General features: G+C 39.0%; 1 long non-coding RNA gene across 7 annotated transcripts; it reads left to right on the forward strand.

The window, feature by feature from the left end:
• The first annotated feature begins 3,024 nt into the window (after window positions 1-3,024).
• Window positions 3,025-13,337, forward strand: LOC147304496 (uncharacterized). 7 transcript variants are annotated; one of them, XR_015126924.1, is made up of 10 exons: window positions 3,025-3,078; window positions 3,284-4,742; window positions 5,404-5,565; window positions 5,818-5,926; window positions 6,032-6,151; window positions 6,294-6,455; window positions 10,334-10,447; window positions 11,174-11,331; window positions 11,759-11,816; window positions 12,770-13,334. It is a non-coding gene; the product is annotated as an uncharacterized LOC147304496 (long non-coding RNA). The 7 variants fall into 7 exon arrangements; XR_015126926.1 differs by adding an exon at window positions 5,058-5,138 and having other exon boundaries at window positions 3,042-4,742; window positions 12,770-13,337; XR_015126929.1 differs by having other exon boundaries at window positions 3,042-4,742; window positions 11,762-11,816; window positions 12,770-13,337.
• Window positions 13,338-14,872: the final 1,535 nt, after the last annotated feature.

Raw genomic sequence — 14,872 nt, forward strand, 5'->3', positions numbered from 1 at the left:
TTTCTCACTGTTACATGCATTTGAATGGGGAACTCGCCCGAAACAAAGTATAGGTTTTCATTATGTGAATAATTTTAAAATCTTAGCTCAAACGGCTGCAAAACCTGTTTTCCCAGCACTGGGACATGTGTATCCGAGTCTTCTATCAAAAGTTACAGCTATTTATATGAAGTTGTACAAAAACGCTTTCTTTCGCCAAGACAGTGCGTTTCTCACTGTTACATGCATTTGAATGGGGAACTCGACCGAAACAAAGTATAGGTTTTCATTATGTGTATAACTTGGAAATCTTAGCTCACACAGCTGCAAAACCTGTTTGCCCAGCACGGGGATATTGAATTCTATAAGATAAAGCCATAAATACATAAATCTGAGCCTTCTATCAAAAGTTACAGCTTTCTTCGTGAAGCTGTACAAAAACACTTTATTTCGCCGAGACAGTGCGTTTCTGACTATTACATGCATTTGAATGCAGTTCTCGCACGAAACAAAGTATAGGTTTTCATTATGTGAATAACTCGAAAATCTTAGCTCAAGCCTGTTTGCTCAACACGGGGATACTGAATATTATAAGATAAAGCCATAACTACATAAATCTGAATCTTCTATCAAAAGTTACAGCTAACTTCATGAAGTTGTACAAAAAGGCTTTATTTTGCAAAGATAGTGCGTTTCTGACTATTACATGCGAGACATGTGTCTCTTTACTGTGTTTAAGACACTTTACAGGTCCCTCCCCTAATGAAGAGTAGTGAGCAGCTGATTGGACCATGGAACAGGTGACCACGTTCAAAAAGCCGCTCTGACATTTCCAGAGGGGAGAGAGGGAGAGAGTGTGTGCAACGAGCGAGTAGCCTGACAGCCGTCGCGGTCCTGACCATGGTTTTCCCAGCCTTGTGTATTTGTGTGAGGGTGAATTGTAAAAGCCGCTCCTAGTGCATTAGCTGAGAGCTTAGGCACTCGTGGGCTGAAGCGGAAGGGGTGAGCTGCCTTTTCTTTTGGAATCGTTTTCTCCTGTTTTCTTGGTCAGGGAGCGAGGGATAGCTCTGTCATTTGTTTGTTCTTTTTCTTTCCTAGGGTTTAGTTAGTCTTTTCTGGTGGGTCTTAGTTGGTTTTGTTTATTATTTTGGCCTGGGCTCACCCTGGAGCTATGCTTCTTGTCCTTAAATAAAATCACCTTTTTTTACTCACAACTGGTTTGGATGTTTGGCTTGGGAACCAGGGCGGGGATTTGTATCTCTCTCCTCCAACCTTATGTGCGTCCCTACACGCCTAGATTAGGGGCGTAACATAAATGGAGTTCTCACACGAAACAAAGTATAGCTTTTTATTTTGTGAATAACTTAAAAATCTTAGCTCACATAGCTTTAAAACTGTTTGCTCAATGGGGATATTGAATTCTATAAGATAAAGCCATAAATACGTATATCTGAGTTTCCTATCAAAAGTTACAGCTGTCTTCATGAAGTTGTAAACCCTTTATTTCGCCGAGACAGTGCGTTTCTGACTTTTACATGCATTTGAATGGAGTTCTCGCACGAAACAAAGTATAGGCTTTCATTTTTTCAATAACTGGAAGCTCTTGGCTCAAACAGCTGCAAAACCTGTTTCCCCAGCACGGAGATGCTGAATTGTATAAGGCAAAGCCATATTGATGTGTGTCTGAGCCTTCTATCAAAAGTTACAGGTAACTTCAAGCTGTACAAAAACACAAAAACACAAAAGTTACAGCTGTCTTGAATGAAAGCATTATAGCAGCTTACCTCGATCATGTGGTAGAACAGACACATGGGCCACCTACGTGTCCTTCTACGGCAGGAGTAGTTGCCACAAACCTGCAAAACAAAAAGAAATGATCAGGTGACATGAACAGATTTATACAGCCATAAGCAAGAGATTCTTCCTGCCTGTGGGCGTCAAACTGGACCCCCCCCCCCCCCCCCCTCCTTACTGTAACTATCAAAACTATCATAGTCTAAAACTATCATCTCATATCAAAACTATTATAATCACATTATCTGACTTTATCAGTTATAACAATGAGAAACGGTAAACAATTTGGCAAATAAATTACTTATAATTGTGCTTACCTGGTCCAAATGATCCACAGTCCCTTTGCATTTGTTATAATCCAGGATGATGTGGGGCTTTCTCTTCCCAGAGTCCTGGACTTGTAGCTCACGGTGCCTGGTGCTCAATAAGACAACCTTTTTTCTTTGCTCAAATCTTTTTTTTTTTTTTGACATGGTAGCATGAAACAGAAGAGCCCTGTCTCCCCATTTCACAGGCTTGTTGTCGTTTCATGTTGAGACCTGTACAGGCCAGCCAGCATCACAAGCCCCATGTAAGCCTGCAACTCCTCATCTATGTCCTTCCAGTCTTTTACTGACCTGTTGCCCCTGCAGGTTGGTGAAATGCAGGATTAACTGCATAATGTCCTCTGCAAAAAAAAGATGGAAAGTGCTCACAGGGCTGCTGATCCTATACGAATTGCATAATGGGTTGGTCCTGGGGTTAAAATGGGGGGAGGAAAAAATGGCAGGACCTCTTCGTGTGTGGGTTGCCACATGATTTCTCCATTTTTAGATCTCTACTGGCCATCCTCCAGTCTTGTCTCTTCCTCCTGCTCTTCTTCCTCCTTCTCCTTCTCCTCCTCCGCACATGAGCTGCAAAGCTCCTCGGTGCCTGGCAAAAATTCTTCTTCGCTGTCAGAAGTATCTCCACTGCTTGTGGAGAGTGCAAAACTGCAGCAACAGCCTCCTCTAAACTGAGTGCAGCTTCATTGTGTCTGTGCAGAAATGACCACTCAGACCAGGCTGCAAAGTATTCTCATAGACTTCAAAGGTGCACCTGAATAAACATGCTATACCATACATCCAATAAGAGAGAGGAGGCACACTTTTGATCAAGAAAAAACATAAGCGCACGCCTTTGATCTCTCTCTCTCTCTCTCTCTCTCTCTCTCTCTCTCTCTCTCTCTCTCACACACACACACACACACACACACACACACACACACACACACACATAATACCATTTTATGGTGGTTAGCTGTTTTATTGTCATGCATTTTACAAGGTAAGATAACCATGTCCTGCATTCAAAACCACTGAAAATGTCTATGGTGGTGCTGTGCCTAATATTGTGCTGGTGTATGCTGGGTAATCGCACAGCTAGCGACTGGGTGACTTTATTCACCCGCTTCGGCTGTTATCAGTCCATATCCCCTAGATATGGACCATCTCCTGCTAGATTGTTCAGAAGGTTGTTATCATCCATCCAGATGGAGGATCACTAACAGGAGCGTGGGATGACTCCAGAATCCACTCTGGCTGCAATCCGGTGGATACAGCAGTGTTTACAGGTAAGACCGTTTAAACGGACAGCATTTATAGAATGACTATTAAAAGTCAGACCAGCGAGTGTCAATAATGTTAATGTGGTTATGTTAGTAATACACCGAGTGCTAATATAACAGCTTTAAGATGCATTTGTAGATGTTATTACGTGTTTTACCGTCTTTATGGTGCTAGCTTAAAGTTACGGTGTAAACGTTAGCTTATATTGGAGTAAAGCTGTTACTGTTTAAACGATGTTAGCACAGAAATATTAGCTTCTGTCATGACTGACGAAGTTACTAGTTAATAAAGTTTCCAGTAAAGTGTTTAATCGCAGCCACAGACTGACAGCAAATATCTCGATTAGCTTCAGTGCATCTGTAATAAATATGTGCAAGTTTCAGTGCTTCGTTTAAACTGTATGATACTTATACTGACCCAGGGTCAGTGTAAAATACAATCCTAGCTGTGTGAACAAAGCCTGGCTCCTTTAATCCTGCATGAAAAACCTCAGGATGCAGGTTATTATTACTCTTTCCTGCTGGCACACCTGTCACACCTGAGAGTCAGCTAGAAACTTACAGTGACGTGGACATCATGCAAAGACTGCCAGACTCTGTAATACTGCAAATGATCAGTGACTCAAGTTAACACTAAACTTTAAACAGTACCTCTGTGTCTCTGTGTGCTGAACATTTAGGATTGAGTCAGGCTGCATCTGTGTTAGTCCTCTGACAGACTGGTGACCTGTCCAGGTGTGCTCTACCTATGACTACTGGGACAGGCTCTAGCTCCTGTAATAGAAATTTTATGTTATTCTCATTTAAAGCATTTAAGTGCTTATGCATATGCTTAGTTGTGACACTGTTATAGACTGTTCAATGAAAGTTTCTAAAACTAGATGAACTTACTTCAGCAGTTTGAGAAAACAACTCCCTTTACAGGTGCTGATAACGTCAAGGGCACAAAACAGCATAACCATTGATCCGTTAGGTTTCATAGCGAGACACGTGAAGTGGCAGAGCTGACATGACTGAACTGTGATGTTTGATGTGTGTTTGCTCTCCTGTGCACAGTAATAAATAGCATGATCACAGCTCTTTCTGTGTTGCAGACTTTATTAAAAAAATTCCATGACATCTACTATAACTGAACCAACCTGGTGCTCTTCATTTATGGAGGCTGTTGAGTCTGAATGTTGGATGTTGTGTATCTCGTGTTCTCTGGGCTTTGTTGTCCTCAGTCTTTTTGCAGGATCAGAAAACAAAACCGGGAGGCGCGTAAATGTTTCTTCTCCATGATGTTTCTTCAAATGTTTCTTCTGGATGATGATATGACCGTGACACGGGATGCCACCTTTGGTCTTGTGACGAAGCAAAGCTCAGGAAGAAGTGTGATTAAATGGTACCCACATGTTGAGAAGGATGTACAGGGCACCTGCAGCCAAATCCAAGCTTCAGCTTAGTTGTAGTTGCAGAATGCTATAGGACTGAGACATCTAAGGCATCAAATGTTTGATTAAACGGATGAAAAAGAGAAGTTTTTTCCCTATAATTATCACTTCTTAAAATCTGTAGCAACTTCAAGTCTGTCAGCATGCTGAGCATGCTCAAAATGTGACAATATATTTTTGTTCAATATTTAATTTCTTTCAGTTGCAATTGTTAAATGAAAAAATATATATTCTTATAATTTTTTATTAATCCTTTATTTATCCAGGTAAAAAATCTCATTGAGATTAAAAATCTCATTTCCAAGAGAGACCTGGCATCATAGCAACAAAAGTCACACACCACATAGGTATACAACATTTAAATTTAGCAAACGAATTTATCAAAAAAAACCCACATATATCTGTATTAGTTTTAGTAAATTAATTTGACACCTGTATTGAAAATACCATATTGTATTCATACAGAATCAGTATGGTATCATTGTTTGTCTGTTCACTGATTGTTGAAGCTAAGAGCTACTTTGATCTGTTTAGATCTAAAGTATCCAAAGTTGAGTTCTAATGTTTCTTCACCCCTGTGTGTGTGATATGTGATTTCCTACATGCTGGCAGGGCAGAGCAGCAGTTTGTGCTCACAGATGGTGACGGTGTGGAGAGACGGTGGTATTTCCTCAGAAGAACCAGCAGAGTCACAAAGGACACCAGTCCATCTCACCACCTTGACTTGCTGACTGATGTTCGTCTGCACTGCACAGAGGAAATCAACTGACCGAGGTTTGTCCAGTGACGTGTTATGAAATGTATATTTGTTTTATGCTTACAGATATGTTTTTCTTGACAGAGGCTCTGCAGAGGTTAGACAAAGCAGAGAAAACATGTGCTTTACATTTTACTGTGATTTATTGAGATATTTGTTGCCTGATGTTCAGCAGGAATGGAGAAATAGAATCAAAGGGAGATGTTATTCCTGTTTTTGTAATGATGTAAGTAAATCTTCAATATTATTTATTTGCTTGGTTATATTAGGAGCGTTTCTGAGTGAGGGGGAGAGGAGTCATCATCCAGGTAAAGTGACGTGGATCAGTGGATACACTTGTCTCCCCTTTAAAGGAGACGATCCAAGTCATCCTTAAATGTTAGCGCTTTCAAATACACAAACATTTTTAAAGGACAAAAATGAACATCCAACTTTGACTGTAATACAAAATAAATCTTTGCATGTGTGTTTTCAAACTCTCAGATGGGCAGTATATCAGTCTTGGACTGTCTAACCTGCCGGAGCAGCACTGAATGACCACCGCACGAGCATGTTCCTGCAACATTCAGCATCTGATCCTTCATCTGTGTGCTTCTGCTTTTGGTAAGTAGAGTTACCCAACTCCAGTAACTCTAAACACATGCCATCCATTTCTAACGGCCTGGTTACTTCCTGTCAGTTACTTTAGAAACCATGTGGTCACCTGACCTAACACTGTTTCTTCTTCTTCCCCTTAATGTTGAAGTGTCAAATGTCAAACAGCTGGAGAGGAAACTACACCAGTGTACTGGGATGTTTCAGCAACATGTGCCAGATGCTGTTCCTTCATGGTGACATCACCAGAGGCAGTCCCGCCCACCTCAGGACCCATTGATTATGATGATCTGATCCATCAAACCCCCAGCAGGTGAACTTTATTCATGACATAACACCGCAACAATGTAAAAAATTAAACAGCAACAGTCTAAATGTAAAGTGCATTCTAAAGTCCTCTTCAATAAATTGTATGCAAAGAGTCATTCAGGTCACTACAGAACCCAGAGTCTTCATCATTAAATCTCTGGTTGCTTCATTTTTTCTATCCTATATCAGATATTTTAAAGGTTAGCTTAGGTAAAGTTCCATTCTCATGGTGAGGCAAAGTGCTTTATGTGTGTGTGTGCGTGTCATGAACGGCTATAAAAGGCCTATAATTAAAGAACAAAGTGGGGTTTGAGTTCGAGTTGCGGCAGACTGTCACTACTTGTAAATGGAACGCAGCCTTCCTACGGCGGACAGCTAATAACAGGAATCGGACGCGGTCCAGCCAAGTCCACAGCAACCACCATAGCAACCGCCTAGCATGACCTTAAAAACATATTCTGTCTTCATAACTATCAAAATCGTGAAATGATTTGCAAAGTGTGAAAGTGTTACAGCTGCAGAGAGCTATGGCGGTATCTATGGAAGCTGTTTACATAGCTAATAATATACGATGTAACCATGGAGACAGTCAGTCACTTGAGCTAGCGGTGCATGTTTACTACAGTGAATAAGGTGATTGAGTGCACAGCGTCCACACTCTGCAGGGGGTAAAGACATTACTTCAATATTGTTTTATATTGATATATATTAGCCTTCTGTTGACCATCACCTCAGGTTCACCATTACAGTTTCAGATTACAGATGCACACTGTCTAAACACATTCAAAAACTCATGTCTCAGAAATAAGCACAGCTGTTCATGTTTGTCATTAGAGTTTTATTTGTAAGAAAATTATGAACTTCATATTGTGCATTAAATAAAAGAACATTTCACAACTCTGAGTCAACAGAAACAGGTAACAGAAATGTCTCTAATGTGTACAGTGTAGTGTAAGCATTAAAAGATCATAAAGGAAAAACTAACATTTATGTGAAACTAATTGTAATAAAAAATGAGCAGGTGCTTTATAGATTTAAAAGAAAGAATCTGAAAACAACACTTTTTTGGTCTAAGTGATCAAAGTAGAAAACAGAACTGATGTTCAAGAACAAACCGTAGCTGCACTAATATTACACATCTCGATCGTTGTACTGAACAGACATGTTGCTTTTAAAACCACATGCAGTGTGTGACCATGACTGTTCACTGAGACCATGAACGCCACTTCGCTGAAGCATTCTTCTTCTTCTTCTTGCCATTAAATTGGAAGCAGAAGCAGCACGAGCTGATTTGATCTACTGAAAGGAAAAAGCAGAACATCTGAGTTGAAACCAGTCAGCTGAAATCATTAAGACAGGAACAAATTCAATGCAGTGTCTCAAGTGGCTTAGCCTGTTACAACTGTTGATACAAGCTAAATACGGTTAACACACAGTGTCAGGGAGCTCCAGTGTGGGAACTAGTGGCTTTAGGTTTGTAGTCATTTAACTTTCATCCATTCATTCATTTAATTCAGGAGGAAGAAATGCCAGGTTGGTGCAGGCTGGTTACATGCATTTGGTCCCATGCTGTCTTTAATTAAATGACTTGGTTCATTTTATGGCTGGGCTGTATGTGGGGTTATATCATGTTATTTGGGCAGGAGTACCTGTCCCCTGTTAGACTTAGAAAGTTTCTCCATAAGTAGAGTTTCTAACTCTTCTAGCACATCTGTGGCTGACAGCTTTTTGGTGGCTCTTTTTACCCCACACTGGTTGTGAGTGTGTAAATAGCCCCACTAGTTATTTTGGGTTGCAGTTAACTAGGGAGGAAGGGGTGGGTATGCCATGATTAGGTGAATAACAATTATATGTGATACATAAATTTCACAATGCATGCATATATCTCTATCAATTAAACCTGGCCTGAGGGCTGCCATTTTTTACATTCAGTTATTTCTCTTAGAAATGTTGGAACTAAATAATGAATGTGTTACAGTTAAAGTGAAACACTGGTCAGTGTAAATGGCTCATTGGGACACAGAAACCTTTAAATTAAACCTGATATCTAGTGTCAAACAATATCAAAGCTGTAAAAGATGTTTACATTCAGAATTTATAAAACTATGATTGTAAATAAATTCAAACAAGTGAGCTTTTCTCTTTGTGCTGAATATCAACACTGTGGTTTCTTAGACTGTAAGCTTTACTTTAGTGCAACCAGTTGCAGAAGCTGCCACTCCAAATGTCTTTTGATAACAAGAAAAAAATACCTTTTCAGTACACGGCCTGAAGTTCTTCTCCGACATCTTCTGCAATCGGCTTTGTCTGCTGGTTTGAAGACAATAAACCATAAAAAAGATGATTTAGTCACTTTGTCTGCGTCATGCAGCTCGAATGTGTCGTGTAACGATGTTGAATAGCCGTCGTTATCCCTCTGCTTTGAGCCTTTTATCAAAAGTTACAGCTAACTTCATGAAGTTGGACAAAAAGGCTTCATTTCGCCAAGACAGTGCGTTTCTGACTATTACATGCATTTGAATGGAGTTCTTGCACGAAACAAAGTATAAGTTTTCATTATGTGAATAACTTGTATTTTACACTGACCCTGGGTCAGTATCAACTTCATGAAGACAGCTGTAACTTTTGATAGAGGACTCACACACACACATATTTATGGCTTTGCCTTATAGAATTCAGCATCTCCGTGCTGAGGAAATAGGTTTTGCAGCTGTTTGAGCTAAGATTTTCAAGTTATTCACAAATTGAAAACCTATACTTTGTGTCGGGCGAGAACTCCATTCAAATGCATGTAATAGCGAGAAACGCACTAACGTGGTGAAATAAAGCGTTTTTCCATAAACTTCATAAAGACAGCTGTAAATTTTGAGAGAAGACTCACACACACATTGGGGGGATATTGAAGTCTATAAGATAAAGCCATGAATATGTTTGTCTGAGTCTTCTATCAAAAGTTACAGCAAGCTCTATGAAGTTGATGAGAAACGCTTTACTTCGCCAAGACAGTGCGTTTCTCACTGTTACATGCATTTGAATTTAGTTCTTGCCCGACACAAAGTATAGGTTTTAATTTGTGAATAACTTGAAAATCTTAGCTCAAACAGCTGCAAAACCTATTTCCTGAGCACTGAGATGCTGAATTCTATAAGGCAAAGCCATAAATATGTGTGTGTGATTCTTCTATCAACAGTTACAGCTGTCTTCTTGAAGTTGATACTGACCCACGGTCAGTGTAAAATACAATCCTAGCTGTGTGAACAAAGCTTGGCTCCTTTAATCCTGCATGACAAACCTCAGGATGCAGGTTATTATTACTCTTTCCTGCTGGCACACCTGAGAGTCAGCTAGAAACTTACAGTGACGTGGACATCATGCAAAGACTGCCAGACTCTGTAATACTGTGAATGATCAGTGACTCAAGTTAACACTAAACTTTAAACAGTACCTCTGTGTCTCTGTGTGCTGAACATTTAGGATTGAGTCTGCATTGACTTTATTTATTGAGACTTTAATGTGCTAAAAGCAGGTTGAAGACAGCTCAGAAACATTTGAAGATTAAAATTTAGCATTATGGCTGCTGGTGGTTTGTAAAGCCTATACTCAGCTGTAGTTTTTGTTACTAATTTATGTTTGTTGTTGTTTAACACAGATTTCAGAAGAGCAAATATGCTTAATAGTTTAACTAGATTTCATTTGTCAGTGTGGGACTGCTGAGTCACCTGAAGAACTCATTTCATTCATTCTCCACATGATGTTCATATACAGAAATGTTTCACAGGAACTGGTTCCTCCCAAACTGTGAACTAGTGTGTTTCCATAGATTATCTCTGTATGAATGTACTTTTAAATGAAGGCAAGTGTTTGTCCTTTTTTGTTCCTCAGTTACAGTACGTGATATCTTGATATCAGGCGGTCAACACTGGGGGAAGACAAGAAGCAGACGTACTTCCAAGAGGGAGCTGCAGTGAGGACACAGCCAGGTCACTGAGGTCAGAGGTCAGAATCTGAAACAGCTCAGGTTTATATTTTAGGGGTTATAAAAAATCAAAATGTATTTATGAAGAAACCTTTAAATAATAGTCATAATTATGATTATTATAAGAAATATCAAACATTTAAGTGGATTTTCTGTTACACATATTGTATTAGCCCTGCAATAAACTGGCAGCCTGTCTTTGTCCTGTATCAGCTGGGATAGGCTTCATCCTCCCGCAACCCTGAATTGGATACATTGTATTCCAATTATGTAATCTGATCATTTACAAACTCAAGGTATCTAATCAAAATGTAAGTAATAATTATAAAATGGGAAAGCAGAAATAAGTGTGACATAAATGTAAATGTGTTAGCTGACATAGAGGACAGCTACATGTAGTCTGAAAAACCTTTGTTGTCAAGTTTGCAGGTATATCAGCACGAGACATTCTTACATAGAAGAGTCTGTTAAAGTCTCTAACTCAGCGAAGCATTATTGGTCCCGTCTGTTTGGATAAATATAGTAAGTTGATGTTTGTCCATTTATTGACACATTTTCTTAAGTGCTTATCCAGTTCAGGATCACAGTGGAGCTGCAGCTGGATATGTTCATTAAATAAACCTTACAAAAGTTAACAATAAACCTGCATCCATGTACGTTGTTGTCCACAGGATAAGAAAATCAAACTGGAACACTGTGGAACATGTTAATAAATGTTTGTGTGTTTATGCCTGTGTCTTTCACAGGAGGCGCTGGAAGGTTTCCCTAATAGTTCCTGGTGAATCAAAGCAGAACCATAAAGGTTGCTGGATTGCATGATGGCCTTACCCCTGAGCAGTCATCCTGTTAAAGGAGGAACCAGTTAGAAGCTGTTTTCAAAGTAGCTGAGCAGATTTCATCTCAAGTAAGCGATTAACTGTTTGTTCATCTGTTCTGCCACTTAAAGAGCATTTAAGGACGTCTTTTGAGTGTCCAGCTGAATTAATTCTACTGGCTCTCATGGTCATTTGTTATTATAGACATATTTTTCATGTTCATCCAGCTATTTAGTAAATTCTATCTATTTAGTAAAATCCGTCAGCTATAAAATGTAATATAAATATAAAAAATATCTAAATATCTCCTGCACTTTATATTTTAATGATGTAAGTCTGTTATCGTGTTACATTAGCATTCCTCACATATCAATGAGATGCTGTACAGTACAATCCTACTGATGCAGCAGAGGGATAACGACGGCTATTCAACATCGTTACACGACACATTCGAGCTGCATGACACAGACAAAGTGACTAAATCATCTTTTTTATGGTTTATTGTCTTCAAACCAGCAGACAAAGCCGATTGCAGAAGATGTCGGAGAAGAACTTCAGGCCGTGTACTGAAAAGGTATTTTTTTCTTGTTATCAAAAGACATTTGGAGTGGCAGCTTCTGCAACTGGTTGCACTAAAGTAAAGCTTACAGTCTAAGAAACCACAGTGTTGATATTCAGCACAAAGAGAAAAGCTCACTTGTTTGAATTTATTTACAATCATAGTTTTATAAATTCTGAATGTAAACATCTTTTACAGCTTTGATATTGTTTGACACTAGATATCAGGTTTAATTTAAAGGTTTCTGTGTCCCAATGAGCCATTTACACTGACCAGTGTTTCACTTTAACTGTAACACATTCATTATTTAGTTCCAACATTTCTAAGAGAAATAACTGAATGTAAAAAATGGCAGCCCTCAGGCCAGGTTTAATTGATAGAGATATATGCATGCATTGTGAAATTTATGTATCACATATAATTGTTATTCACCTAATCATGGCATACCCACCCCTTCCTCCCTAGTTAACTGCAACCCAAAATAACTAGTGGGGCTATTTACACACTCACAACCAGTGTGGGGTAAAAAGAGCCACCAAAAAGCTGTCAGCCACAGATGTGCTAGAAGAGTTAGAAACTCTACTTATGGAGAAACTTTCTAAGTCTAACAGGGGACAGGTACTCCTGCCCAAATAACATGATATAACCCCACATACAGCCCAGCCATAAAATGAACCAAGTCATTTAATTAAAGACAGCATGGGACCAAATGCATGTAACCAGCCTGCACCAACCTGGCATTTCTTCCTCCTGAATTAAATGAATGAATGGATGAAAGTTAAATGACTACAAACCTAAAGCCACTAGTTCCCACACTGGAGCTCCCTGACACTGTGTGTTAACCGTATTTAGCTTGTATCAACAGTTGTAACAGGCTAAGCCACTTGAGACACTGCATTGAATTTGTTCCTGTCTTAATGATTTCAGCTGACTGGTTTCAACTCAGATGTTCTGCTTTTTCCTTTCAGTAGATCAAATCAGCTCGTGCTGCTTCTGCTTCCAATTTAATGGCAAGAAGAAGAAGAAGAATGCTTCAGCGAAGTGGCGTTCATGGTCTCAGTGAACAGTCATGGTCACACACTGCATGTGGTTTTAAAAGCAACATGTCTGTTCAGTACAACGATCGAGATGTGTAATATTAGTGCAGCTACGGTTTGTTCTTGAACATCAGTTCTGTTTTCTACTTTGATCACTTAGACCAAAAAAGTGTGGTTTTCAGATTCTTTCTTTTAAATCTATAAAGCACCTGCTCATTTTTTATTACAATTAGTTTCACATAAATGTTAGTTTTTCCTTTATGATCTTTTAATGCTTACACTACACTGTACACATTAGAGACATTTCTGTTACCTGTTTCTGTTGACTCAGAGTTGTGAAATGTTCTTTTATTTAATGCACAATATGAAGTTCATAATTTTCTTACAAATAAAACTCTAATGACAAACATGAACAGCTGTGCTTATTTCTGAGACATGAGTTTTTGAATGTGTTTAGACAGTGTGCATCTGTAATCTGAAACTGTAATGGTGAACCTGAGGTGATGGTCAACAGAAGGCTAATATATATCAATATAAAACAATATTGAAGTAATGTCTTTACCCCCTGCAGAGTGTGGACGCTGTGCACTCAATCACCTTATTCACTGTAGTAAACATGCACCGCTAGCTCAAGTGACTGACTGTCTCCATGGTTACATCGTATATTATTAGCTATGTAAACAGCTTCCATAGATACCGCCATAGCTCTCTGCAGCTGTAACACTTTCACACTTTGCAAATCATTTCACGATTTTGATAGTTATGAAGACAGAATATGTTTTTAAGGTCATGCTAGGCGGTTGCTATGGTGGTTGCTGTGGACTTGGCTGGACCGCGTCCGATTCCTGTTATTAGCTGTCCGCCGTAGGAAGGCTGCGTTCCATTTACAAGTAGTGACAGTCTGCCGCAACTCGAACTCAAACCCCACTTTGTTCTTTAATTATAGGCCTTTTATAGCCGTTCATGACACGCACACACACACATAAAGCACTTTGCCTCACCATGAGAATGGAACTTTACCTAAGCTAACCTTTAAAATATCTGATATAGGATAGAAAAAATGAAGCAACCAGAGATTTAATGATGAAGACTCTAAAACCCACTGTCTTGAAAAGCGTTTTTGTACAACTTCATATAAATAGCTGTAACTTTTGATAGAAGATTCAGATATACGTATTCATGACTTTATCTTATAGAACTCAATGTCCCCGTGCTGGGCAAACAGGTTTTGCAGCTGTTTGAGCTAAGATTTTAAAATTATTCACATAATGAAAACCTATACTTTGTTTCAGGCGAGTTTCCCATTCAAATGCATGTAACAGTGAGAAACGCATTGTCTTGGCGAAATAAAGCGTTTTTGAACAACTTCATATAAATTGCTGTAACTTTTCATAGAAGACTCAGACAAACATGTTTATGGCTTTATCTTATAGAACTCAATATCCCCGTGCTGGGCAAACAGGTTTTGCAGCCGTTTGAGCTAAGATTTTAAAATTATTCACATAATGAAAACCTATACTTTTTCTCAGGCGAGTTTCCCATTCAAATGCATGTAACAGTGAGAAACGCATTGTCTTGGCGAAATAAAGCGTTTTTGAACAACTTCATATAAATCGCTGTAACTTTTGATAGAAGACTCAGACAAACATGTTTATGGCTTTATATTATAGAACTCAATAGCCCCGTGCTGGGCAAACAGGTTTTGCAGCCGTTTGAGCTAAGATTTTAAAATTATTCACATAATGAAAACCTATACTTTGTCTCAGGCGAGTTTCCCATTCAAATGCATGTAACAGTGAGAAACGCATTGTCTTGGCGAAATAAAGCGTTTTTGAACAACTTCATATAAATCGCTGTAACTTTTGATAGAAGACTCAGACAAACATGTTTATGGCTTTATCTTATAGAACTCAATATCCCCGTGCTGGGCAAACAGGTTTTGCAGCCGTTTGAGCTAAGATTTTAAAATTATTCACATAATGAAAACCTATACTTTTTCTCAGGCGAGTTTCCCATTCAAATGCATGTAACAGT

Source organism: Aulonocara sp. 'chitande type north' Nkhata Bay, linkage group LG22 (assembly GCF_057382095.1).
Source record: "Aulonocara sp. 'chitande type north' Nkhata Bay isolate Kocher_YH1m ecotype deep benthic linkage group LG22, A_spYH_male_GT1.1, whole genome shotgun sequence".
NCBI classification, from domain to species: domain Eukaryota; kingdom Metazoa; phylum Chordata; class Actinopteri; order Cichliformes; family Cichlidae; genus Aulonocara; species Aulonocara sp. 'chitande type north' Nkhata Bay.